At 33.1% G+C, this 27,728-nt stretch overlaps 14 non-coding genes across 14 annotated transcripts; all 14 read left to right on the forward strand.

Moving 5' to 3' along the window:
* The first annotated feature begins 1,259 nt into the window (after positions 1-1,259).
* Positions 1,260-1,331, forward strand: TRNAG-UCC (transfer RNA glycine (anticodon UCC)). The gene has a single exon. It is a non-coding gene; the product is annotated as a tRNA-Gly (tRNA).
* Positions 1,332-2,817: 1,486 nt separating this feature from the next.
* Positions 2,818-2,889, forward strand: TRNAG-UCC (transfer RNA glycine (anticodon UCC)). The gene has a single exon. It is a non-coding gene; the product is annotated as a tRNA-Gly (tRNA).
* A 1,067-nt stretch (positions 2,890-3,956) lies between these two features.
* On the forward strand, positions 3,957-4,028 carry TRNAG-UCC (transfer RNA glycine (anticodon UCC)). The gene has a single exon. It is a non-coding gene; the product is annotated as a tRNA-Gly (tRNA).
* Positions 4,029-5,514: 1,486 nt separating this feature from the next.
* Positions 5,515-5,586, forward strand: TRNAG-UCC (transfer RNA glycine (anticodon UCC)). The gene has a single exon. It is a non-coding gene; the product is annotated as a tRNA-Gly (tRNA).
* Positions 5,587-7,072: 1,486 nt separating this feature from the next.
* TRNAG-UCC (transfer RNA glycine (anticodon UCC)) lies at positions 7,073-7,144 on the forward strand. Its single transcript has one exon. It is a non-coding gene; the product is annotated as a tRNA-Gly (tRNA).
* Positions 7,145-8,211: 1,067 nt separating this feature from the next.
* Positions 8,212-8,283, forward strand: TRNAG-UCC (transfer RNA glycine (anticodon UCC)). Its single transcript has one exon. It is a non-coding gene; the product is annotated as a tRNA-Gly (tRNA).
* Positions 8,284-10,607: 2,324 nt separating this feature from the next.
* TRNAG-UCC (transfer RNA glycine (anticodon UCC)) lies at positions 10,608-10,679 on the forward strand. The gene has a single exon. It is a non-coding gene; the product is annotated as a tRNA-Gly (tRNA).
* Positions 10,680-13,003: 2,324 nt separating this feature from the next.
* TRNAG-UCC (transfer RNA glycine (anticodon UCC)) lies at positions 13,004-13,075 on the forward strand. The gene has a single exon. It is a non-coding gene; the product is annotated as a tRNA-Gly (tRNA).
* Positions 13,076-15,399: 2,324 nt separating this feature from the next.
* Positions 15,400-15,471, forward strand: TRNAG-UCC (transfer RNA glycine (anticodon UCC)). Its single transcript has one exon. It is a non-coding gene; the product is annotated as a tRNA-Gly (tRNA).
* A 1,637-nt stretch (positions 15,472-17,108) lies between these two features.
* TRNAG-UCC (transfer RNA glycine (anticodon UCC)) lies at positions 17,109-17,180 on the forward strand. The gene has a single exon. It is a non-coding gene; the product is annotated as a tRNA-Gly (tRNA).
* Positions 17,181-18,398: 1,218 nt separating this feature from the next.
* Positions 18,399-18,470, forward strand: TRNAG-UCC (transfer RNA glycine (anticodon UCC)). Its single transcript has one exon. It is a non-coding gene; the product is annotated as a tRNA-Gly (tRNA).
* A 4,392-nt stretch (positions 18,471-22,862) lies between these two features.
* TRNAG-UCC (transfer RNA glycine (anticodon UCC)) lies at positions 22,863-22,934 on the forward strand. The gene has a single exon. It is a non-coding gene; the product is annotated as a tRNA-Gly (tRNA).
* A 1,067-nt stretch (positions 22,935-24,001) lies between these two features.
* On the forward strand, positions 24,002-24,073 carry TRNAG-UCC (transfer RNA glycine (anticodon UCC)). Its single transcript has one exon. It is a non-coding gene; the product is annotated as a tRNA-Gly (tRNA).
* A 1,926-nt stretch (positions 24,074-25,999) lies between these two features.
* TRNAG-UCC (transfer RNA glycine (anticodon UCC)) lies at positions 26,000-26,071 on the forward strand. Its single transcript has one exon. It is a non-coding gene; the product is annotated as a tRNA-Gly (tRNA).
* The last annotated feature ends 1,657 nt before the right edge of the window (positions 26,072-27,728 follow it).

A 27,728-nucleotide genomic window follows, 5' to 3' on the forward strand; every position in this document is an offset into this window, starting at 1 on the left:
ACCAAGAAATGCCCTTTCAACAAATGGGAAGCTTTGTTGGTATGTGTAGCACTTATGGGATATGGACAGAGTCATGGCTTTGTCATTCACAGAATACTAGATTTATGGCATCTTAAAAATATCCAGCTCTGAATAGTCTTATGTAAATTAGGCTATTAAATATATTTTCCTATTATCTGCTTTAGCATGTGATTCAAATTCTCTTTTCCAAAAGTGCCAAAAAGTGGACTTCAGTGGACATCATGTTTATTTATTCATTTACATTTTAAACCTATTTTGTGCATTGTATTAATATTTTCCATCATCAAAAGAAGTGCATTGCAGTCAATTACTGGATTATCAGTGTATTCTTTTCATTTTTTAAGATCATAAGTTCCTTACAGAATGTTTCTTGTTTTGAAGAAATCAGGAATACACTGACCAAGAAATGCCCTTTCAACAAATGGGAAGCTTTCTTGGTATGTGTAGCACTTATGGGGTATGGACAGAGTCATGGCTTTGTCATTCACAGAATACTAGATTTATGGCATCTTAAAAATATCCAACTCTGAATAGTCTTATGTAAATTAGGCTATTAAATATATTTTCCTATTATCTGCTTTAACATTTGATTCAAATTCTCTTTTCCAAAAGTGCCAAAAAGTGGACTTCAGTGGACATCATGTTTATTTATTCATTTACATTTTAAACCTATTTTGTGCATTGTATTAATATTTTCCATCATCAAAAGAAGTGCATTGCAGTCAATTACTGGATTAACAGTGTATTCTTTTCATTTTTTAAGATCATAAGCTCCTTAGAGAATGTTTCTTGTTTTGAAGAAATCAGGAATACACTGACCAAGAAATGCCCTTTCATCAAATGGGAAGCTTTCTTGGTATGTGTAGCACTTATGGGGTATGGACAGAGTCATGGCTTTGTCATTCACAGAATACTAGATTTATGGCATCTTAAAAATATCCAACTCTAAATAGTCTTATGTAAATTAGGCTATTAAATATATTTTCCTATTATCTGCTTTAACATTTGATTCAAATTCTCTTTTCCAAAAGTGCCAAAAAGTGGACTTCAGTGGACATCATGTTTATTTATTCATTTGCATTTTTAACCTAATTTGTGCATTGTATTAATATTTTCCATCATCAAAAGAAGTGCATTGCAGTCAATTAATGGATTAACAGTGTAGAGCATTGAAATCATACAATCAGGTGTTGTGGCTTACAGATTTGACTAACAAATGCCCTTTTGAAAACCAGGAAGCGTTGGTGGTATAGTGGTGAGCATAGCTGCCTTCCAAGCAGTTGACCCGGGTTCGATTCCCGGCCAACGCATAGTTTGTATTCAATTTTTAAGATCATAAACTCCTTAGAGAATTATTCTTGTTTTGAAGGAATTAGGAATACATTGATCAAGAAATGCCCTTTCAAAAAAAGGGAAGATTTGTTGGTATGTGTAGCACTGGCCAACGCATGATTTTTCTTGTGCATTCTTTTCATTTTTTAAGATCATAAGCTCCTTAGAGAATGATTCTTGTTTTGAAGAAATCAGGAATACACTGACCAAGAAATGCCCTTTCAACAAATGGGAAGCTTTGTTGGTATGTGTAGCACTTATGGGATATGGACAGAGTCATGGCTTTGTCATTCACAGAATACTAGATTTATGGCATCTTAAAAATATCCAGCTCTGAATAGTCTTATGTAAATTAGGCTATTAAATATATTTTCCTATTATCTGCTTTAGCATGTGATTCAAATTCTCTTTTCCAAAAGTGCCAAAAAGTGGACTTCAGTGGACATCATGTTTATTTATTCATTTACATTTTAAACCTATTTTGTGCATTGTATTAATATTTTCCATCATCAAAAGAAGTGCATTGCAGTCAATTACTGGATTATCAGTGTATTCTTTTCATTTTTTAAGATCATAAGCTCCTTACAGAATGTTTCTTATTTTGAAGAAATCAGGAATACACTGACCAAGAAATGCCCTTTCAACAAATGGGAAGCTTTCTTGGTATGTGTAGCACTTATGGGGTATGGACAGAGTCATGGCTTTGTCATTCACAGAATACTAGATTTATGGCATCTTAAAAATATCCAACTCTGAATAGTCTTATGTAAATTAGGCTATTAAATATATTTTCCTATTATCTGCTTTAACATTTGATTCAAATTCTCTTTTCCAAAAGTGCCAAAAAGTGGACTTCAGTGGACATCATGTTTATTTATTCATTTACATTTTAAAACTATTTTGTGCATTGTATTAATATTTTCCATCATCAAAAGAAGTGCATTGCAGTCAATTACTGGATTAACAGTGTATTCTTTTCATTTTTTAAGATCATAAGCTCCTTAGAGAATGTTTCTTGTTTTGAAGAAATCAGGAATACACTGACCAAGAAATGCCCTTTCAACAAATGGGAAGCTTTCTTGCTATGTGTAGCACTTATGGGGTATGGACAGAGTCATGGCTTTGTCATTCACAGAATACTAGATTTATGGCATCTTAAAAATATCCAACTCTAAATAGTCTTATGTAAATTAGGCTATTAAATATATTTTCCTATTATCTGCTTTAACATTTGATTCAAATTCTCTTTTCCAAAAGTGCCAAAAAGTGGACTTCAGTGGACATCATGTTTATTTATTCATTTGCATTTTTAACCTAATTTGTGCATTGTATTAATATTTTCCATCATCAAAAGAAGTGCATTGCAGTCAATTAATGGATTAACAGTGTAGAGCATTGAAATCATACAATCAGGTGTTGTGGCTTACAGATTTGACTAACAAATGCCCTTTTGAAAACCAGGAAGCGTTGGTGGTATAGTGGTGAGCATAGCTGCCTTCCAAGCAGTTGACCCGGGTTCGATTCCCGGCCAACACATAGTTTGTATTCAATTTTTAAGATCATAAACTCCTTAGAGAATTATTCTTGTTTTGAAGGAATTAGGAATACACTGACCAAGAAATGCCCTTTCAAAAAACGGGAAGCTTTGTTGGTATGTGTCGCACTGGCCAAAGCATGATTTTTCTTGTTTATTCTTTTCATTTTTTAAGATCATAAGCTCCTTAGAGAATGTTTCTTGTTTTGAAGAAATCAGGAATACACTGACCAAGAAATGCCCTTTCAACAAATGGGAAGCTTTGTTGGTATGTGTAGCACTTATGGGGTATGGACAGAGTCATGGCTTTGTCATTCACAGAATACTAGATTTATGGCATCTTAAAAATATCCAGCTCTGAATAGTCTTATGTAAATTAGGCTATTAAATATATTTTCCTATTATCTGCTTTAGCATGTGATTCAAATTCTCTTTTCCAAAAGTGCCAAAAAGTGGACTTCAGTGGACATCATGTTTATTTATTCATTTACATTTTAAACCTATTTTGTGCATTGTATTAATATTTTCCATCATCAAAAGAAGTGCATTGCAGTCAATTACTGGATTATCAGTGTATTCTTTTCATTTTTTAAGATCATAAGCTCCTTACAGAATGTTTCTTGTTTTGAAGAAATCAGGAATACACTGACCAAGAAATGCCCTTTCAACAAATGGGAAGCTTTCTTGGTATGTGTAGCACTTATGGGGTATGGACAGAGTCATGGCTTTGTCATTCACAGAATACTAGATTTATGGCATCTTAAAAATATCCAACTCTAAATAGTCTTATGTAAATTAGGCTATTAAATATATTTTCCTATTATCTGCTTTAACATTTGATTCAAATTCTCTTTTCCAAAAGTGCCAAAAAGTGGACTTCAGTGGACATCATGTTTATTTATTCATTTGCATTTTTAACCTAATTTGTGCATTGTATTAATATTTTCCATCATCAAAAGAAGTGCATTGCAGTCAATTAATGGATTAACAGTGTAGAGCATTGAAATCATACAATCAGGTGTTGTGGCTTACAGATTTGACTAACAAATGCCCTTTTGAAAACCAGGAAGCGTTGGTGGTATAGTGGTGAGCATAGCTGCCTTCCAAGCAGTTGACCCGGGTTCGATTCCCGGCCAACGCATAGTTTGTATTCAATTTTTAAGATCATAAACTCCTTAGAGAATTATTCTTGTTTTGAAGGAATTAGGAATACATTGATCAAGAAATGCCCTTTCAAAAAAAGGGAAGATTTGTTGGTATGTGTAGCACTGGCCAACGCATGATTTTTCTTGTGCATTCTTTTCATTTTTTAAGATCATAAGCTCCTTAGAGAATGATTCTTGTTTTGAAGAAATCAGGAATACACTGACCAAGAAATGCCCTTTCAACAAATGGGAAGCTTTGTTGGTATGTGTAGCACTTATGGGATATGGACAGAGTCATGGCTTTGTCATTCACAGAATACTAGATTTATGGCATCTTAAAAATATCCAGCTCTGAATAGTCTTATGTAAATTAGGCTATTAAATATATTTTCCTATTATCTGCTTTAGCATGTGATTCAAATTCTCTTTTCCAAAAGTGCCAAAAAGTGGACTTCAGTGGACATCATGTTTATTTATTCATTTACATTTTAAACCTATTTTGTGCATTGTATTAATATTTTCCATCATCAAAAGAAGTGCATTGCAGTCAATTACTGGATTATCAGTGTATTCTTTTCATTTTTTAAGATCATAAGCTCCTTACAGAATGTTTCTTATTTTGAAGAAATCAGGAATACACTGACCAAGAAATGCCCTTTCAACAAATGGGAAGCTTTCTTGGTATGTGTAGCACTTATGGGGTATGGACAGAGTCATGGCTTTGTCATTCACAGAATACTAGATTTATGGCATCTTAAAAATATCCAACTCTGAATAGTCTTATGTAAATTAGGCTATTAAATATATTTTCCTATTATCTGCTTTAACATTTGATTCAAATTCTCTTTTCCAAAAGTGCCAAAAAGTGGACTTCAGTGGACATCATGTTTATTTATTCATTTACATTTTAAAACTATTTTGTGCATTGTATTAATATTTTCCATCATCAAAAGAAGTGCATTGCAGTCAATTACTGGATTAACAGTGTATTCTTTTCATTTTTTAAGATCATAAGCTCCTTAGAGAATGTTTCTTGTTTTGAAGAAATCAGGAATACACTGACCAAGAAATGCCCTTTCAACAAATGGGAAGCTTTCTTGCTATGTGTAGCACTTATGGGGTATGGACAGAGTCATGGCTTTGTCATTCACAGAATACTAGATTTATGGCATCTTAAAAATATCCAACTCTAAATAGTCTTATGTAAATTAGGCTATTAAATATATTTTCCTATTATCTGCTTTAACATTTGATTCAAATTCTCTTTTCCAAAAGTGCCAAAAAGTGGACTTCAGTGGACATCATGTTTATTTATTCATTTGCATTTTTAACCTAATTTGTGCATTGTATTAATATTTTCCATCATCAAAAGAAGTGCATTGCAGTCAATTAATGGATTAACAGTGTAGAGCATTGAAATCATACAATCAGGTGTTGTGGCTTACAGATTTGACTAACAAATGCCCTTTTGAAAACCAGGAAGCGTTGGTGGTATAGTGGTGAGCATATCTGCCTTCCAAGCAGTTGACCCGGGTTCGATTCCCGGCCAACGCATAGTTTGTATTCAATTTTTAAGATCATAAACTCCTTAGAGAATTATTCTTGTTTTGAAGGAATTAGGAATACATTGATCAAGAAATGCCCTTTCAAAAAAAGGGAAGATTTGTTGGTATGTGTAGCACTGGCCAACGCATGATTTTTCTTGTGCATTCTTTTCATTTTTTAAGATCATAAGCTCCTTAGAGAATGATTCTTGTTTTGAAGAAATCAGGAATACACTGACCAAGAAATGCCCTTTCAACAAATGGGAAGCTTTGTTGGTATGTGTAGCACTTATGGGATATGGACAGAGTCATGGCTTTGTCATTCACAGAATACTAGATTTATGGCATCTTAAAAATATCCAGCTCTGAATAGTCTTATGTAAATTAGGCTATTAAATATATTTTCCTATTATCTGCTTTAGCATGTGATTCAAATTCTCTTTTCCAAAAGTGCCAAAAAGTGGACTTCAGTGGACATCATGTTTATTTATTCATTTACATTTTAAACCTATTTTGTGCATTGTATTAATATTTTCCATCATCAAAAGAAGTGCATTGCAGTCAATTACTGGATTATCAGTGTATTCTTTTCATTTTTTAAGATCATAAGCTCCTTACAGAATGTTTCTTATTTTGAAGAAATCAGGAATACACTGACCAAGAAATGCCCTTTCAACAAATGGGAAGCTTTCTTGGTATGTGTAGCACTTATGGGGTATGGACAGAGTCATGGCTTTGTCATTCACAGAATACTAGATTTATGGCATCTTAAAAATATCCAACTCTGAATAGTCTTATGTAAATTAGGCTATTAAATATATTTTCCTATTATCTGCTTTAACATTTGATTCAAATTCTCTTTTCCAAAAGTGCCAAAAAGTGGACTTCAGTGGACATCATGTTTATTTATTCATTTACATTTTAAAACTATTTTGTGCATTGTATTAATATTTTCCATCATCAAAAGAAGTGCATTGCAGTCAATTACTGGATTAACAGTGTATTCTTTTCATTTTTTAAGATCATAAGCTCCTTAGAGAATGTTTCTTGTTTTGAAGAAATCAGGAATACACTGACCAAGAAATGCCCTTTCAACAAATGGGAAGCTTTCTTGCTATGTGTAGCACTTATGGGGTATGGACAGAGTCATGGCTTTGTCATTCACAGAATACTAGATTTATGGCATCTTAAAAATATCCAACTCTAAATAGTCTTATGTAAATTAGGCTATTAAATATATTTTCCTATTATCTGCTTTAACATTTGATTCAAATTCTCTTTTCCAAAAGTGCCAAAAAGTGGACTTCAGTGGACATCATGTTTATTTATTCATTTGCATTTTTAACCTAATTTGTGCATTGTATTAATATTTTCCATCATCAAAAGAAGTGCATTGCAGTCAATTAATGGATTAACAGTGTAGAGCATTGAAATCATACAATCAGGTGTTGTGGCTTACAGATTTGACTAACAAATGCCCTTTTGAAAACCAGGAAGCGTTGGTGGTATAGTGGTGAGCATAGCTGCCTTCCAAGCAGTTGACCCGGGTTCGATTCCCGGCCAACACATAGTTTGTATTCAATTTTTAAGATCATAAACTCCTTAGAGAATTATTCTTGTTTTGAAGGAATTAGGAATACACTGACCAAGAAATGCCCTTTCAAAAAACGGGAAGCTTTGTTGGTATGTGTCGCACTGGCCAAAGCATGATTTTTCTTGTTTATTCTTTTCATTTTTTAAGATCATAAGCTCCTTAGAGAATGTTTCTTGTTTTGAAGAAATCAGGAATACACTGACCAAGAAATGCCCTTTCAACAAATGGGAAGCTTTGTTGGTATGTGTAGCACTTATGGGGTATGGACAGAGTCATGGCTTTGTCATTCACAGAATACTAGATTTATGGCATCTTAAAAATATCCAGCTCTGAATAGTCTTATGTAAATTAGGCTATTAAATATATTTTCCTATTATCTGCTTTAGCATGTGATTCAAATTCTCTTTTCCAAAAGTGCCAAAAAGTGGACTTCAGTGGACATCATGTTTATTTATTCATTTACATTTTAAACCTATTTTGTGCATTGTATTAATATTTTCCATCATCAAAAGAAGTGCATTGCAGTCAATTACTGGATTATCAGTGTATTCTTTTCATTTTTTAAGATCATAAGCTCCTTACAGAATGTTTCTTGTTTTGAAGAAATCAGGAATACACTGACCAAGAAATGCCCTTTCAACAAATGGGAAGCTTTCTTGGTATGTGTAGCACTTATGGGGTATGGACAGAGTCATGGCTTTGTCATTCACAGAATACTAGATTTATGGCATCTTAAAAATATCCAACTCTAAATAGTCTTATGTAAATTAGGCTATTAAATATATTTTCCTATTATCTGCTTTAACATTTGATTCAAATTCTCTTTTCCAAAAGTGCCAAAAAGTGGACTTCAGTGGACATCATGTTTATTTATTCATTTGCATTTTTAACCTAATTTGTGCATTGTATTAATATTTTCCATCATCAAAAGAAGTGCATTGCAGTCAATTAATGGATTAACAGTGTAGAGCATTGAAATCATACAATCAGGTGTTGTGGCTTACAGATTTGACTAACAAATGCCCTTTTGAAAACCAGGAAGCGTTGGTGGTATAGTGGTGAGCATAGCTGCCTTCCAAGCAGTTGACCCGGGATCGATTCCCGGCCAACGCATAGTTTGTATTCAATTTTTAAGATCATAAACTCCTTAGAGAATTATTCTTGTTTTGAAGGAATTAGGAATACACTGACCAAGAAATGCCCTTTCAAAAAACGGGAAGCTTTGTTGGTATGTGTCGCACTGGCCAAAGCATGATTTTTCTTGTTTATTCTTTTCATTTTTTAAGATCATAAGCTCCTTAGAGAATGTTTCTTGTTTTGAAGAAATCAGGAATACACTGACCAAGAAATGCCCTTTCAACAAATGGGAAGCTTTGTTGGTATGTGTAGCACTTATGGGATATGGACAGAGTCATGGCTTTGTCATTCACAGAATACTAGATTTATGGCATCTTAAAAATATCCAGCTCTGAATAGTCTTATGTAAATTAGGCTATTAAATATATTTTCCTATTATCTGCTTTAGCATGTGATTCAAATTCTCTTTTCCAAAAGTGCCAAAAAGTGGACTTCAGTGGACATCATGTTTATTTATTCATTTACATTTTAAACCTATTTTGTGCATTGTATTAATATTTTCCATCATCAAAAGAAGTGCATTGCAGTCAATTACTGGATTAACAGTGTATTCTTTTCATTTTTTAAGATCATAAGCTCCTTAGAGAATGTTTCTTGTTTTGAAGAAATCAGGAATACACTGACCAAGAAATGCCCTTTCAACAAATGGGAAGCTTTCTTGGTATGTGTAGCACTTATGGGGTATGGACAGAGTCATGGCTTTGTCATTCACAGAATACTAGATTTATGGCATCTTAAAAATATCCAACTCTGAATAGTCTTATGTAAATTAGGCTATTAAATATATTTTCCTATTATCTGCTTTAACATTTGATTCAAATTCTCTTTTCCAAAAGTGCCAAAAAGTGGACTTCAGTGGACATCATGTTTATTTATTCATTTACATTTTAAACCTATTTTGTGCATTGTATTAATATTTTCCATCATCAAAAGAAGTGCATTGCAGTCAATTACTGGATTAACAGTGTATTCTTTTCATTTTTTAAGATCATAAGCTCCTTAGAGAATGTTTCTTGTTTTGAAGAAATCAGGAATACACTGACCAAGAAATGCCCTTTCAACAAATGGGAAGCTTTGTTGGTATGTGTAGCACTTATGGGATATGGACAGAGTCATGGCTTTGTCATTCACAGAATACTAGATTTATGGCATCTTAAAAATATCCAGCTCTGAATAGTCTTATGTAAATTAGGCTATTAAATATATTTTCCTATTATCTGCTTTAGCATGTGATTCAAATTCTCTTTTCCAAAAGTGCCAAAAAGTGGACTTCAGTGGACATCATGTTTATTTATTCATTTACATTTTAAACCTATTTTGTGCATTGTATTAATATTTTCCATCATCAAAAGAAGTGCATTGCAGTCAATTACTGGATTATCAGTGTATTCTTTTCATTTTTTAAGATCATAAGCTCCTTACAGAATGTTTCTTGTTTTGAAGAAATCAGGAATACACTGACCAAGAAATGCCCTTTCAACAAATGGGAAGCTTTCTTGGTATGTGTAGCACTTATGGGGTATGGACAGAGTCATGGCTTTGTCATTCACAGAATACTAGATTTATGGCATCTTAAAAATATCCAACTCTGAATAGTCTTATGTAAATTAGGCTATTAAATATATTTTCCTATTATCTGCTTTAACATTTGATTCAAATTCTCTTTTCCAAAAGTGCCAAAAAGTGGACTTCAGTGGACATCATGTTTATTTATTCATTTACATTTTAAACCTATTTTGTGCATTGTATTAATATTTTCCATCATCAAAAGAAGTGCATTGCAGTCAATTACTGGATTAACAGTGTATTCTTTTCATTTTTTAAGATCATAAGCTCCTTAGAGAATGTTTCTTGTTTTGAAGAAATCAGGAATACACTGACCAAGAAATGCCCTTTCAACAAATGGGAAGCTTTCTTGGTATGTGTAGCACTTATGGGGTATGGACAGAGTCATGGCTTTGTCATTCACAGAATACTAGATTTATGGCATCTTAAAAATATCCAACTCTAAATAGTCTTATGTAAATTAGGCTATTAAATATATTTTCCTATTATCTGCTTTAACATTTGATTCAAATTCTCTTTTCCAAAAGTGCCAAAAAGTGGACTTCAGTGGACATCATGTTTATTTATTCATTTGCATTTTTAACCTAATTTGTGCATTGTATTAATATTTTCCATCATCAAAAGAAGTGCATTGCAGTCAATTAATGGATTAACAGTGTAGAGCATTGAAATCATACAATCAGGTGTTGTGGCTTACAGATTTGACTAACAAATGCCCTTTTGAAAACCAGGAAGCGTTGGTGGTATAGTGGTGAGCATAGCTGCCTTCCAAGCAGTTGACCCGGGATCGATTCCCGGCCAACGCATAGTTTGTATTCAATTTTTAAGATCATAAACTCCTTAGAGAATTATTCTTGTTTTGAAGGAATTAGGAATACACTGACCAAGAAATGCCCTTTCAAAAAACGGGAAGCTTTGTTGGTATGTGTCGCACTGGCCAAAGCATGATTTTTCTTGTTTATTCTTTTCATTTTTTAAGATCATAAGCTCCTTAGAGAATGTTTCTTGTTTTGAAGAAATCAGGAATACACTGACCAAGAAATGCCCTTTCAACAAATGGGAAGCTTTGTTGGTATGTGTAGCACTTATGGGATATGGACAGAGTCATGGCTTTGTCATTCACAGAATACTAGATTTATGGCATCTTAAAAATATCCAGCTCTGAATAGTCTTATGTAAATTAGGCTATTAAATATATTTTCCTATTATCTGCTTTAGCATGTGATTCAAATTCTCTTTTCCAAAAGTGCCAAAAAGTGGACTTCAGTGGACATCATGTTTATTTATTCATTTACATTTTAAACCTATTTTGTGCATTGTATTAATATTTTCCATCATCAAAAGAAGTGCATTGCAGTCAATTACTGGATTAACAGTGTATTCTTTTCATTTTTTAAGATCATAAGCTCCTTAGAGAATGTTTCTTGTTTTGAAGAAATCAGGAATACACTGACCAAGAAATGCCCTTTCAACAAATGGGAAGCTTTCTTGGTATGTGTAGCACTTATGGGGTATGGACAGAGTCATGGCTTTGTCATTCACAGAATACTAGATTTATGGCATCTTAAAAATATCCAACTCTGAATAGTCTTATGTAAATTAGGCTATTAAATATATTTTCCTATTATCTGCTTTAACATTTGATTCAAATTCTCTTTTCCAAAAGTGCCAAAAAGTGGACTTCAGTGGACATCATGTTTATTTATTCATTTACATTTTAAACCTATTTTGTGCATTGTATTAATATTTTCCATCATCAAAAGAAGTGCATTGCAGTCAATTACTGGATTAACAGTGTATTCTTTTCATTTTTTAAGATCATAAGCTCCTTAGAGAATGTTTCTTGTTTTGAAGAAATCAGGAATACACTGACCAAGAAATGCCCTTTCAACAAATGGGAAGCTTTGTTGGTATGTGTAGCACTTATGGGATATGGACAGAGTCATGGCTTTGTCATTCACAGAATACTAGATTTATGGCATCTTAAAAATATCCAGCTCTGAATAGTCTTATGTAAATTAGGCTATTAAATATATTTTCCTATTATCTGCTTTAGCATGTGATTCAAATTCTCTTTTCCAAAAGTGCCAAAAAGTGGACTTCAGTGGACATCATGTTTATTTATTCATTTACATTTTAAACCTATTTTGTGCATTGTATTAATATTTTCCATCATCAAAAGAAGTGCATTGCAGTCAATTACTGGATTATCAGTGTATTCTTTTCATTTTTTAAGATCATAAGCTCCTTACAGAATGTTTCTTGTTTTGAAGAAATCAGGAATACACTGACCAAGAAATGCCCTTTCAACAAATGGGAAGCTTTCTTGGTATGTGTAGCACTTATGGGGTATGGACAGAGTCATGGCTTTGTCATTCACAGAATACTAGATTTATGGCATCTTAAAAATATCCAACTCTGAATAGTCTTATGTAAATTAGGCTATTAAATATATTTTCCTATTATCTGCTTTAACATTTGATTCAAATTCTCTTTTCCAAAAGTGCCAAAAAGTGGACTTCAGTGGACATCATGTTTATTTATTCATTTACATTTTAAACCTATTTTGTGCATTGTATTAATATTTTCCATCATCAAAAGAAGTGCATTGCAGTCAATTACTGGATTAACAGTGTATTCTTTTCATTTTTTAAGATCATAAGCTCCTTAGAGAATGTTTCTTGTTTTGAAGAAATCAGGAATACACTGACCAAGAAATGCCCTTTCAACAAATGGGAAGCTTTCTTGGTATGTGTAGCACTTATGGGGTATGGACAGAGTCATGGCTTTGTCATTCACAGAATACTAGATTTATGGCATCTTAAAAATATCCAACTCTAAATAGTCTTATGTAAATTAGGCTATTAAATATATTTTCCTATTATCTGCTTTAACATTTGATTCAAATTCTCTTTTCCAAAAGTGCCAAAAAGTGGACTTCAGTGGACATCATGTTTATTTATTCATTTGCATTTTTAACCTAATTTGTGCATTGTATTAATATTTTCCATCATCAAAAGAAGTGCATTGCAGTCAATTAATGGATTAACAGTGTAGAGCATTGAAATCATACAATCAGGTGTTGTGGCTTACAGATTTGACTAACAAATGCCCTTTTGAAAACCAGGAAGCGTTGGTGGTATAGTGGTGAGCATAGCTGCCTTCCAAGCAGTTGACCCGGGTTCGATTCCCGGCCAACGCATAGTTTGTATTCAATTTTTAAGATCATAAACTCCTTAGAGAATTATTCTTGTTTTGAAGGAATTAGGAATACACTGATCAAGAAATGCCCTTTCAAAAAAAGGGAAGCTTTGTTGGTATGTGTAGCACTGGCCAACGCATGATTTTTCTTGTGCATTCTTTTCATTTTTTAAGATCATAAGCTCCTTAGAGAATGTTTCTTGTTTTGAAGAAATCAGGAATACACTGACCAAGAAATGCCCTTTCAACAAATGGGAAGCTTTGTTGGTATGTGTAGCACTTATGGGATATGGACAGAGTCATGGCTTTGTCATTCACAGAATACTAGATTTATGGCATCTTAAAAATATCCAGCTCTGAATAGTCTTATGTAAATTAGGCTATTAAATATATTTTCCTATTATCTGCTTTAGCATGTGATTCAAATTCTCTTTTCCAAAAGTGCCAAAAAGTGGACTTCAGTGGACATCATGTTTATTTATTCATTTACATTTTAAACCTATTTTGTGCATTGTATTAATATTTTCCATCATCAAAAGAAGTGCATTGCAGTCAATTACTGGATTAACAGTGTATTCTTTTCATTTTTTAAGATCATAAGCTCCTTAGAGAATGTTTCTTGTTTTGAAGAAATCAGGAATACACTGACCAAGAAATGCCCTTTCAACAAATGGGAAGCTTTCTTGGTATGTGTAGCACTTATGGGGTATGGACAGAGTCATGGCTTTGTCATTCACAGAATACTAGATTTATGGCATCTTAAAAATATCCAACTCTGAATAGTCTTATGTAAATTAGGCTATTAAATATATTTTCCTATTATCTGCTTTAACATTTGATTCAAATTCTCTTTTCCAAAAGTGCCAAAAAGTGGACTTCAGTGGACATCATGTTTATTTATTCATTTACATTTTAAACCTATTTTGTGCATTGTATTAATATTTTCCATCATCAAAAGAAGTGCATTGCAGTCAATTACTGGATTAACAGTGTATTCTTTTCATTTTTTAAGATCATAAGCTCCTTAGAGAATGTTTCTTGTTTTGAAGAAATCAGGAATACACTGACCAAGAAATGCCCTTTCAACAAATGGGAAGCTTTGTTGGTATGTGTAGCACTTATGGGATATGGACAGAGTCATGGCTTTGTCATTCACAGAATACTAGATTTATGGCATCTTAAAAATATCCAGCTCTGAATAGTCTTATGTAAATTAGGCTATTAAATATATTTTCCTATTATCTGCTTTAGCATGTGATTCAAATTCTCTTTTCCAAAAGTGCCAAAAAGTGGACTTCAGTGGACATCATGTTTATTTATTCATTTACATTTTAAACCTATTTTGTGCATTGTATTAATATTTTCCATCATCAAAAGAAGTGCATTGCAGTCAATTACTGGATTATCAGTGTATTCTTTTCATTTTTTAAGATCATAAGCTCCTTACAGAATGTTTCTTGTTTTGAAGAAATCAGGAATACACTGACCAAGAAATGCCCTTTCAACAAATGGGAAGCTTTCTTGGTATGTGTAGCACTTATGGGGTATGGACAGAGTCATGGCTTTGTCATTCACAGAATACTAGATTTATGGCATCTTAAAAATATCCAACTCTGAATAGTCTTATGTAAATTAGGCTATTAAATATATTTTCCTATTATCTGCTTTAACATTTGATTCAAATTCTCTTTTCCAAAAGTGCCAAAAAGTGGACTTCAGTGGACATCATGTTTATTTATTCATTTACATTTTAAACCTATTTTGTGCATTGTATTAATATTTTCCATCATCAAAAGAAGTGCATTGCAGTCAATTACTGGATTAACAGTGTATTCTTTTCATTTTTTAAGATCATAAGCTCCTTAGAGAATGTTTCTTGTTTTGAAGAAATCAGGAATACACTGACCAAGAAATGCCCTTTCAACAAATGGGAAGCTTTCTTGGTATGTGTAGCACTTATGGGGTATGGACAGAGTCATGGCTTTGTCATTCACAGAATACTAGATTTATGGCATCTTAAAAATATCCAACTCTAAATAGTCTTATGTAAATTAGGCTATTAAATATATTTTCCTATTATCTGCTTTAACATTTGATTCAAATTCTCTTTTCCAAAAGTGCCAAAAAGTGGACTTCAGTGGACATCATGTTTATTTATTCATTTGCATTTTTAACCTAATTTGTGCATTGTATTAATATTTTCCATCATCAAAAGAAGTGCATTGCAGTCAATTAATGGATTAACAGTGTAGAGCATTGAAATCATACAATCAGGTGTTGTGGCTTACAGATTTGACTAACAAATGCCCTTTTGAAAACCAGGAAGCGTTGGTGGTATAGTGGTGAGCATAGCTGCCTTCCAAGCAGTTGACCCGGGTTCGATTCCCGGCCAACGCATAGTTTGTATTCAATTTTTAAGATCATAAACTCCTTAGAGAATTATTCTTGTTTTGAAGGAATTAGGAATACACTGACCAAGAAATGCCCTTTCAAAAAACGGGAAGCTTTGTTGGTATGTGTCGCACTGGCCAAAGCATGATTTTTCTTGTTTATTCTTTTCATTTTTTAAGATCATAAGCTCCTTAGAGAATGTTTCTTGTTTTGAAGAAATCAGGAATACACTGACCAAGAAATGCCCTTTCAACAAATGGGAAGCTTTGTTGGTATGTGTAGCACTTATGGGATATGGACAGAGTCATGGCTTTGTCATTCACAGAATACTAGATTTATGGCATCTTAAAAATATCCAGCTCTGAATAGTCTTATGTAAATTAGGCTATTAAATATATTTTCCTATTATCTGCTTTAGCATGTGATTCAAATTCTCTTTTCCAAAAGTGCCAAAAAGTGGACTTCAGTGGACATCATGTTTATTTATTCATTTGCATTTTTAACCTATTTTGTGCATTGTATTAATATTTTCCATCATCAAAAGAAGTGCATTGCAGTCAATTACTGGATTATCAGTGTATTCTTTTCATTTTTTAAGATCATAAGTTCCTTACAGAATGTTTCTTGTTTTGAAGAAATCAGGAATACACTGACCAAGAAATGCCCTTTCAACAAATGGGAAGCTTTGTTGGTATGTGTCGCACTGGCCAAAGCATGATTTTTCTTGTGTATTCTTTTCATTTTTTAAGATCATAAGCTCCTTAGAGAATGTTTCTTGTTTTGAAGAAATCAGGAATACACTGACCAAGAAATGCCCTTTCAACAAATGGGAAGCTTTCTTGGTATGTGTAGCACTTATGGGGTATGGACAGAGTCATGGCTTTGTCATTCACAGAATACTAGATTTATGGCATCTTAAAAATATCCAACTCTGAATAGTCTTATGTAAATTAGGCTATTAAATATATTTTCCTATTATCTGCTTTAACATTTGATTCAAATTCTCTTTTCCAAAAGTGCCAAAAAGTGGACTTCAGTGGACATCATGTTTATTTATTCATTTACATTTTAAACTTATTTTGTGCATTGTATTAATATTTTCCATCATCAAAAGAAGTGCATTGCAGTCAATTACTGGATTAACAGTGTATTCTTTTCATTTTTTAAGATCATAAGCTCCTTAGAGAATGTTTCTTGTTTTGAAGAAATCAGGAATACACTGACCAAGAAATGCCCTTTCAACAAATGGGAAGCTTTCTTGGTATGTGTAGCACTTATGGGGTATGGACAGAGTCATGGCTTTGTCATTCACAGAATACTAGATTTATGGCATCTTAAAAATATCCAACTCTAAATAGTCTTATGTAAATTAGGCTATTAAATATATTTTCCTATTATCTGCTTTAACATTTGATTCAAATTCTCTTTTCCAAAAGTGCCAAAAAGTGGACTTCAGTGGACATCATGTTTATTTATTCATTTGCATTTTTAACCTAATTTGTGCATTGTATTAATATTTTCCATCATCAAAAGAAGTGCATTGCAGTCAATTAATGGATTAACAGTGTAGAGCATTGAAATCATACAATCAGGTGTTGTGGCTTACAGATTTGACTAACAAATGCCCTTTTGAAAACCAGGAAGCGTTGGTGGTATAGTGGTGAGCATAGCTGCCTTCCAAGCAGTTGACCCGGGTTCGATTCCCGGCCAACGCATAGTTTGTATTCAATTTTTAAGATCATAAACTCCTTAGAGAATTATTCTTGTTTTGAAGGAATTAGGAATACACTGACCAAGAAATGCCCTTTCAAAAAACGGGAAGCTTTGTTGGTATGTGTCGCACTGGCCAAAGCATGATTTTTCTTGTTTATTCTTTTCATTTTTTAAGATCATAAGCTCCTTAGAGAATGTTTCTTGTTTTGAAGAAATCAGGAATACACTGACCAAGAAATGCCCTTTCAACAAATGGGAAGCTTTGTTGGTATGTGTAGCACTTATGGGATATGGACAGAGTCATGGCTTTGTCATTCACAGAATACTAGATTTATGGCATCTTAAAAATATCCAGCTCTGAATAGTCTTATGTAAATTAGGCTATTAAATATATTTTCCTATTATCTGCTTTAGCATGTGATTCAAATTCTCTTTTCCAAAAGTGCCAAAAAGTGGACTTCAGTGGACATCATGTTTATTTATTCATTTGCATTTTTAACCTATTTTGTGCATTGTATTAATATTTTCCATCATCAAAAGAAGTGCATTGCAGTCAATTACTGGATTATCAGTGTATTCTTTTCATTTTTTAAGATCATAAGTTCCTTACAGAATGTTTCTTGTTTTGAAGAAATCAGGAATACACTGACCAAGAAATGCCCTTTCAACAAATGGGAAGCTTTGTTGGTATGTGTCGCACTGGCCAAAGCATGATTTTTCTTGTGTATTCTTTTCATTTTTTAAGATCATAAGCTCCTTAGAGAATGTTTCTTGTTTTGAAGAAATCAGGAATACACTGACCAAGAAATGCCCTTTCAACAAATGGGAAGCTTTCTTGGTATGTGTAGCACTTATGGGGTATGGACAGAGTCATGGCTTTGTCATTCACAGAATACTAGATTTATGGCATCTTAAAAATATCCAACTCTGAATAGTCTTATGTAAATTAGGCTATTAAATATATTTTCCTATTATCTGCTTTAACATTTGATTCAAATTCTCTTTTCCAAAAGTGCCAAAAAGTGGACTTCAGTGTACATCATGTTTATTTATTCATTTGCATTTTTAACCTAATTTGTGCATTGTATTAATATTTTCCATCATCAAAAGAAGTGCATTGCAGTCAATTAATGGATTAACAGTGTAGAGCATTGAAATCATACAATCAGGTGTTGTGGCTTACAGATTTGACTAACAAATGCCCTTTTGAAAACCAGGAAGCGTTGGTGGTATAGTGGTGAGCATATCTGCCTTCCAAGCAGTTGACCCGGGTTCGATTCCCGGCCAACGCATAGTTTGTATTCAATTTTTAAGATCATAAACTCCTTAGAGAATTACTCTTGTTTTGAAGGAATTAGGAATACACTGACCAAGAAATGCCCTTTCAAAAAACGGGAAGCTTTGTTGGTATGTGTCGCACTGGCCAAAGCATGATTTTTCTTGTTTATTCTTTTCATTTTTTAAGATCATAAGCTCCTTAGAGAATGTTTCTTGTTTTGAAGAAATCAGGAATACACTGACCAAGAAATGCCCTTTCAACAAATGGGAAGCTTTGTTGGTATGTGTAGCACTTATGGGATATGGACAGAGTCATGGCTTTGTCATTCACAGAATACTAGATTTATGGCATCTTAAAAATATCCAGCTCTGAATAGTCTTATGTAAATTAGGCTATTAAATATATTTTCCTATTATCTGCTTTAGCATGTGATTCAAATTCTCTTTTCCAAAAGTGCCAAAAAGTGGACTTCAGTGGACATCATGTTTATTTATTCATTTGCATTTTTAACCTATTTTGTGCATTGTATTAATATTTTCCATCATCAAAAGAAGTGCATTGCAGTCAATTACTGGATTATCAGTGTATTCTTTTCATTTTTTAAGATCATAAGTTCCTTACAGAATGTTTCTTGTTTTGAAGAAATCAGGAATACACTGACCAAGAAATGCCCTTTCAACAAATGGGAAGCTTTGTTGGTATGTGTCGCACTGGCCAAAGCATGATTTTTCTTGTGTATTCTTTTCATTTTTTAAGATCATAAGCTCCTTAGAGAATGTTTCTTGTTTTGAAGAAATCAGGAATACACTGACCAAGAAATGCCCTTTCAACAAATGGGAAGCTTTCTTGGTATGTGTAGCACTTATGGGGTATGGACAGAGTCATGGCTTTGTCATTCACAGAATACTAGATTTATGGCATCTTAAAAATATCCAACTCTGAATAGTCTTATGTAAATTAGGCTATTAAATATATTTTCCTATTATCTGCTTTAACATTTGATTCAAATTCTCTTTTCCAAAAGTGCCAAAAAGTGGACTTCAGTGTACATCATGTTTATTTATTCATTTGCATTTTTAACCTAATTTGTGCATTGTATTAATATTTTCCATCATCAAAAGAAGTGCATTGCAGTCAATTAATGGATTAACAGTGTAGAGCATTGAAATCATACAATCAGGTGTTGTGGCTTACAGATTTGACTAACAAATGCCCTTTTGAAAACCAGGAAGCGTTGGTGGTATAGTGGTGAGCATATCTGCCTTCCAAGCAGTTGACCCGGCTTTGATTCCCGGCCAACGCATAGTTTGTATTCAATTTTTAAGATCATAAACTCCTTAGAGAATTATTCTTGTTTTGAAGGAATTAGGAATACACTGACCAAGAAATGCCCTTTCAAAAAACGGGAAGCTTTGTTGGTATGTGTCGCACTGGCCAAAGCATGATTTTTCTTGTTTATTCTTTTCATTTTTTAAGATCATAAGCTCCTTAGAGAATGTTTCTTGTTTTGAAGAAATCAGGAATACACTGACCAAGAAATGCCCTTTCAACAAATGGGAAGCTTTGTTGGTATGTGTAGCACTTATGGGATATGGACAGAGTCATGGCTTTGTCATTCACAGAATACTAGATTTATGGCATCTTAAAAATATCCAGCTCTGAATAGTCTTATGTAAATTAGGCTATTAAATATATTTTCCTATTATCTGCTTTAGCATGTGATTCAAATTCTCTTTTCCAAAAGTGCCAAAAAGTGGACTTCAGTGGACATCATGTTTATTTATTCATTTACATTTTAAACCTATTTTGTGCATTGTATTAATATTTTCCATCATCAAAAGAAGTGCATTGCAGTCAATTACTGGATTATCAGTGTATTCTTTTCATTTTTTAAGATCATAAGTTCCTTACAGAATGTTTCTTGTTTTGAAGAAATCAGGAATACACTGACCAAGAAATGCCCTTTCAACAAATGGGAAGCTTTCTTGGTATGTGTAGCACTTATGGGGTATGGACAGAGTCATGGCTTTGTCATTCACAGAATACTAGATTTATGGCATCTTAAAAATATCCAACTCTGAATAGTCTTATGTAAATTAGGCTATTAAATATATTTTCCTATTATCTGCTTTAACATTTGATTCAAATTCTCTTTTCCAAAAGTGCCAAAAAGTGGACTTCAGTGGACATCATGTTTATTTATTCATTTACATTTTAAACCTATTTTGTGCATTGTATTAATATTTTCCATCATCAAAAGAAGTGCATTGCAGTCAATTACTGGATTAACAGTGTATTCTTTTCATTTTTTAAGATCATAAGCTCCTTAGAGAATGTTTCTTGTTTTGAAGAAATCAGGAATACACTGACCAAGAAATGCCCTTTCAACAAATGGGAAGCTTTCTTGGTATGTGTAGCACTTATGGGGTATGGACAGAGTCATGGCTTTGTCATTCACAGAATACTAGATTTATGGCATCTTAAAAATATCCAACTCTAAATAGTCTTATGTAAATTAGGCTATTAAATATATTTTCCTATTATCTGCTTTAACATTTGATTCAAATTCTCTTTTCCAAAAGTGCCAAAAAGTGGACTTCAGTGGACATCATGTTTATTTATTCATTTGCATTTTTAACCTAATTTGTGCATTGTATTAATATTTTCCATCATCAAAAGAAGTGCATTGCAGTCAATTAATGGATTAACAGTGTAGAGCATTGAAATCATACAATCAGGTGTTGTGGCTTACAGATTTGACTAACAAATGCCCTTTTGAAAACCAGGAAGCGTTGGTGGTATAGTGGTGAGCATAGCTGCCTTCCAAGCAGTTAACCCGGGTTCGATTCCCGGCATAGTTTGTATTCAATTTTTAAGATCATAAACTCCAAGCAGTTAACCCGGGTTCGATTCCCGGCATAGTTTGTATTCAATTTTTAAGATCATAAACTCCTTAGAGAATTATTCTTGTTTTGAAGGAATTAGGAATACACTGATCAAGAAATGCCCTTTCAAAAAAAGGGAAGATTTGTTGGTATGTGTAGCACTGGCCAACGCATGATTTTTCTTGTGCATTCTTTTCATTTTTTAAGATCATAAGCTCCTTAGAGAATGATTCTTGTTTTGAAGAAATCAGGAATACACTGACCAAGAAATGCCCTTTCAACAAATGGGAAGCTTTGTTGGTATGTGTAGCACTTATGGGATATGGACAGAGTCATGGCTTTGTCATTCACAGAATACTAGATTTATGGCATCTTAAAAATATCCAGCTCTGAATAGTCTTATGTAAATTAGGCTATTAAATATATTTTCCTATTATCTGCTTTAGCATGTGATTCAAATTCTCTTTTCCAAAAGTGCCAAAAAGTGGACTTCAGTGGACATCATGTTTATTTATTCATTTACATTTTAAACCTATTTTGTGCATTGTATTAATATTTTCCATCATCAAAAGAAGTGCATTGCAGTCAATTACTGGATTATCAGTGTATTCTTTTCATTTTTTAAGATCATAAGCTCCTTACAGAATGTTTCTTATTTTGAAGAAATCAGGAATACACTGACCAAGAAATGCCCTTTCAACAAATGGGAAGCTTTCTTGGTATGTGTAGCACTTATGGGGTATGGACAGAGTCATGGCTTTGTCATTCACAGAATACTAGATTTATGGCATCTTAAAAATATCCAACTCTGAATAGTCTTATGTAAATTAGGCTATTAAATATATTTTCCTATTATCTGCTTTAACATTTGATTCAAATTCTCTTTTCCAAAAGTGCCAAAAAGTGGACTTCAGTGGACATCATGTTTATTTATTCATTTACATTTTAAAACTATTTTGTGCATTGTATTAATATTTTCCATCATCAAAAGAAGTGCATTGCAGTCAATTACTGGATTAACAGTGTATTCTTTTCATTTTTTAAGATCATAAGCTCCTTAGAGAATGTTTCTTGTTTTGAAGAAATCAGGAATACACTGACCAAGAAATGCCCTTTCAACAAATGGGAAGCTTTCTTGCTATGTGTAGCACTTATGGGGTATGGACAGAGTCATGGCTTTGTCATTCACAGAATACTAGATTTATGGCATCTTAAAAATATCCAACTCTAAATAGTCTTATGTAAATTAGGCTATTAAATATATTTTCCTATTATCTGCTTTAACATTTGATTCAAATTCTCTTTTCCAAAAGTGCCAAAAAGTGGACTTCAGTGGACATCATGTTTATTTATTCATTTGCATTTTTAACCTAATTTGTGCATTGTATTAATATTTTCCATCATCAAAAGAAGTGCATTGCAGTCAATTAATGGATTAACAGTGTAGAGCATTGAAATCATACAATCAGGTGTTGTGGCTTACAGATTTGACTAACAAATGCCCTTTTGAAAACCAGGAAGCGTTGGTGGTATAGTGGTGAGCATAGCTGCCTTCCAAGCAGTTGACCCGGGTTCGATTCCCGGCCAACACATAGTTTGTATTCAATTTTTAAGATCATAAACTCCTTAGAGAATTATTCTTGTTTTGAAGGAATTAGGAATACACTGACCAAGAAATGCCCTTTCAAAAAACGGGAAGCTTTGTTGGTATGTGTCGCACTGGCCAAAGCATGATTTTTCTTGTTTATTCTTTTCATTTTTTAAGATCATAAGCTCCTTAGAGAATGTTTCTTGTTTTGAAGAAATCAGGAATACACTGACCAAGAAATGCCCTTTCAACAAATGGGAAGCTTTGTTGGTATGTGTAGCACTTATGGGGTATGGACAGAGTCATGGCTTTGTCATTCACAGAATACTAGATTTATGGCATCTTAAAAATATCCAGCTCTGAATAGTCTTATGTAAATTAGGCTATTAAATATATTTTCCTATTATCTGCTTTAGCATGTGATTCAAATTCTCTTTTCCAAAAGTGCCAAAAAGTGGACTTCAGTGGACATCATGTTTATTTATTCATTTACATTTTAAACCTATTTTGTGCATTGTATTAATATTTTCCATCATCAAAAGAAGTGCATTGCAGTCAATTACTGGATTATCAGTGTATTCTTTTCATTTTTTAAGATCATAAGCTCCTTACAGAATGTTTCTTGTTTTGAAGAAATCAGGAATACACTGACCAAGAAATGCCCTTTCAACAAATGGGAAGCTTTCTTGGTATGTGTAGCACTTATGGGGTATGGACAGAGTCATGGCTTTGTCATTCACAGAATACTAGATTTATGGCATCTTAAAAATATCCAACTCTAAATAGTCTTATGTAAATTAGGCTATTAAATATATTTTCCTATTATCTGCTTTAACATTTGATTCAAATTCTCTTTTCCAAAAGTGCCAAAAAGTGGACTTCAGTGGACATCATGTTTATTTATTCATTTGCATTTTTAACCTAATTTGTGCATTGTATTAATATTTTCCATCATCAAAAGAAGTGCATTGCAGTCAATTAATGGATTAACAGTGTAGAGCATTGAAATCATACAATCAGGTGTTGTGGCTTACAGATTTGACTAACAAATGCCCTTTTGAAAACCAGGAAGCGTTGGTGGTATAGTGGTGAGCATAGCTGCCTTCCAAGCAGTTGACCCGGGTTCGATTCCCGGCCAACGCATAGTTTGTATTCAATTTTTAAGATCATAAACTCCTTAGAGAATTATTCTTGTTTTGAAGGAATTAGGAATACACTGACCAAGAAATGCCCTTTCAAAAAACGGGAAGCTTTGTTGGTATGTGTCGCACTGGCCAAAGCATGATTTTTCTTGTGTATTCTTTTCATTTTTTAAGATCATAAGCTCCTTAGAGAATGTTTCTTGTTTTGAAGAAATCAGGAATACACTGACCAAGAAATGCCCTTTCAACAAATGGGAAACTTTGTTGGTATGTGTAGCACTTATGGGGTATGGACAGAGTCATGGCTTTGTCATTCACAGAATACTAGATTTATGGCATCTTAAAAATATCCAGCTCTGAATAGTCTTATGTAAATTAGGCTATTAAATATATTTTCCTATTATCTGCTTTAGCATGTGATTCAAATTCTCTTTTCCAAAAGTGCCAAAAAGTGGACTTCAGTGGACATCATGTTTATTTATTCATTTACATTTTAAACCTATTTTGTGCATTGTATTAATATTTTCCATCATCAAAAGAAGTGCATTGCAGTCAATTACTGGATTATCAGTGTATTCTTTTCATTTTTTAAGATCATAAGCTCCTTACAGAATGTTTCTTATTTTGAAGAAATCAGGAATACACTGACCAAGAAATGCCCTTTCAACAAATGGGAAGCTTTCTTGGTATGTGTAGCACTTATGGGGTATGGACAGAGTCATGGCTTTGTCATTCACAGAATACTACAGATTTGACTAACAAATGCCCTTTTGAAAACCAGGAAGCGTTGGTGGTATAGTGGTATAGTGCCTTCCAAGCAGTTGACCCGGGTTCGATTCCCGGCCAACACATAGTTTGTATAGTTTGTATTCAATTTTTAAGATCATAAACTCCTTAGAGAATTATTCTTGTTTTGAAGGAATTAGGAATACACTGACCAAGAAATGCCCTTTCAAAAAACGGGAAGCTTTGTTGGTATGTGTCGCACTGGCCAAAGCATGATTTTTCTTGTTTATTCTTTTCATTTTTTAAGATCATAAGCTCCTTAGAGAATGTTTCTTGTTTTGAAGAAATCAGGAATACACTGACCAAGAAATGCCCTTTCAACAAATGGGAAGCTTTGTTGGTATGTGTAGCACTTATGGGGTATGGACAGAGTCATGGCTTTGTCATTCACAGAATACTAGATTTATGGCATCTTAAAAATATCCAGCTCTGAATAGTCTTATGTAAATTAGGCTATTAAATATATTTTCCTATTATCTGCTTTAGCATGTGATTCAAATTCTCTTTTCCAAAAGTGCCAAAAAGTGGACTTCAGTGGACATCATGTTTATTTATTCATTTACATTTTAAACCTATTTTGTGCATTGTATTAATATTTTCCATCATCAAAAGAAGTGCATTGCAGTCAATTACTGGATTATCAGTGTATTCTTTTCATTTTTTAAGATCATAAGCTCCTTACAGAATGTTTCTTGTTTTGAAGAAATCAGGAATACACTGACCAAGAAATGCCCTTTCAACAAATGGGAAGCTTTCTTGGTATGTGTAGCACTTATGGGGTATGGACAGAGTCATGGCTTTGTCATTCACAGAATACTAGATTTATGGCATCTTAAAAATATCCAACTCTAAATAGTCTTATGTAAATTAGGCTATTAAATATATTTTCCTATTATCTGCTTTAACATTTGATTCAAATTCTCTTTTCCAAAAGTGCCAAAAAGTGGACTTCAGTGGACATCATGTTTATTTATTCATTTGCATTTTTAACCTAATTTGTGCATTGTATTAATATTTTCCATCATCAAAAGAAGTGCATTGCAGTCAATTAATGGATTAACAGTGTAGAGCATTGAAATCATACAATCAGGTGTTGTGGCTTACAGATTTGACTAACAAATGCCCTTTTGAAAACCAGGAAGCGTTGGTGGTATAGTGGTGAGCATAGCTGCCTTCCAAGCAGTTGACCCGGGTTCGATTCCCGGCCAACGCATAGTTTGTATTCAATTTTTAAGATCATAAACTCCTTAGAGAATTATTCTTGTTTTGAAGGAATTAGGAATACACTGACCAAGAAATGCCCTTTCAAAAAACGGGAAGCTTTGTTGGTATGTGTCGCACTGGCCAAAGCATGATTTTTCTTGTGTATTCTTTTCATTTTTTAAGATCATAAGCTCCTTAGAGAATGTTTCTTGTTTTGAAGAAATCAGGAATACACTGACCAAGAAATGCCCTTTCAACAAATGGGAAACTTTGTTGGTATGTGTAGCACTTATGGGGTATGGACAGAGTCATGGCTTTGTCATTCACAGAATACTAGATTTATGGCATCTTAAAAATATCCAGCTCTGAATAGTCTTATGTAAATTAGGCTATTAAATATATTTTCCTATTATCTGCTTTAGCATGTGATTCAAATTCTCTTTTCCAAAAGTGCCAAAAAGTGGACTTCAGTGGACATCATGTTTATTTATTCATTTACATTTTAAACCTATTTTGTGCATTGTATTAATATTTTCCATCATCAAAAGAAGTGCATTGCAGTCAATTACTGGATTATCAGTGTATTCTTTTCATTTTTTAAGATCATAAGCTCCTTATAGAATGTTTCTTGTTTTGAAGAAATCAGGAATACACTGACCAAGAAATGCCCTTTCAACAAATGGGAAGCTTTCTTGGTATGTGTAGCACTTATGGGGTATGGACAGAGTCATGGCTTTGTCATTCACAGAATACTAGATTTATGGCATCTTAAAAATATCCAACTCTGAATAGTCTTATGTAAATTAGGCTATTAAATATATTTTCCTATTATCTGCTTTAACATTTGATTCAAATTCTCTTTTCCAAAAGTGCCAAAAAGTGGACTTCAGTGGACATCATGTTTATTTATTCATTTACATTTTAAACCTATTTTGTGCATTGTATTAATATTTTCCATCATCAAAAGAAGTGCATTGCAGTCAATTACTGGATTATCAGTGTATTCTTTTCATTTTTTAAGATCATAAGTTCCTTACAGAATGTTTCTTGTTTTGAAGAAATCAGGAATACACTGACCAAGAAATGCCCTTTCAACAAATGGGAAGCTTTCTTGGTATGTGTAGCACTTATGGGGTATGGACAGAGTCATGGCTTTGTCATTCACAGAATACTAGATTTATGGCATCTTAAAAATATCCAACTCTGAATAGTCTTATGTAAATTAGGCTATTAAATATATTTTCCTATTATCTGCTTTAACATTTGATTCAAATTCTCTTTTCCAAAAGTGCCAAAAAGTGGACTTCAGTGGACATCATGTTTATTTATTCATTTACATTTTAAACCTATTTTGTGCATTGTATTAATATTTTCCATCATCAAAAGAAGTGTATTGCAGTCAATTACTGGATTAACAGTGTATTCTTTTCATTTTTTAAGATCATAAGCTCCTTAGAGAATGTTTCTTGTTTTGAAGAAATCAGGAATACACTGACCAAGAAATGCCCTTTCAACAAATGGGAAGCTTTCTTGGTATGTGTAGCACTTATGGGGTATGGACAGAGTCATGGCTTTGTCATTCACAGAATACTAGATTTATGGCATCTTAAAAATATCCAACTCTAAATAGTCTTATGTAAATTAGGCTATTAAATATATTTTCCTAT

Source organism: Taudactylus pleione, unplaced genomic scaffold, assembly GCF_031769625.1.
Source record: "Taudactylus pleione unplaced genomic scaffold, aTauple2 ptg000467l, whole genome shotgun sequence".
NCBI lineage: Eukaryota > Metazoa > Chordata > Amphibia > Anura > Myobatrachidae > Taudactylus > Taudactylus pleione.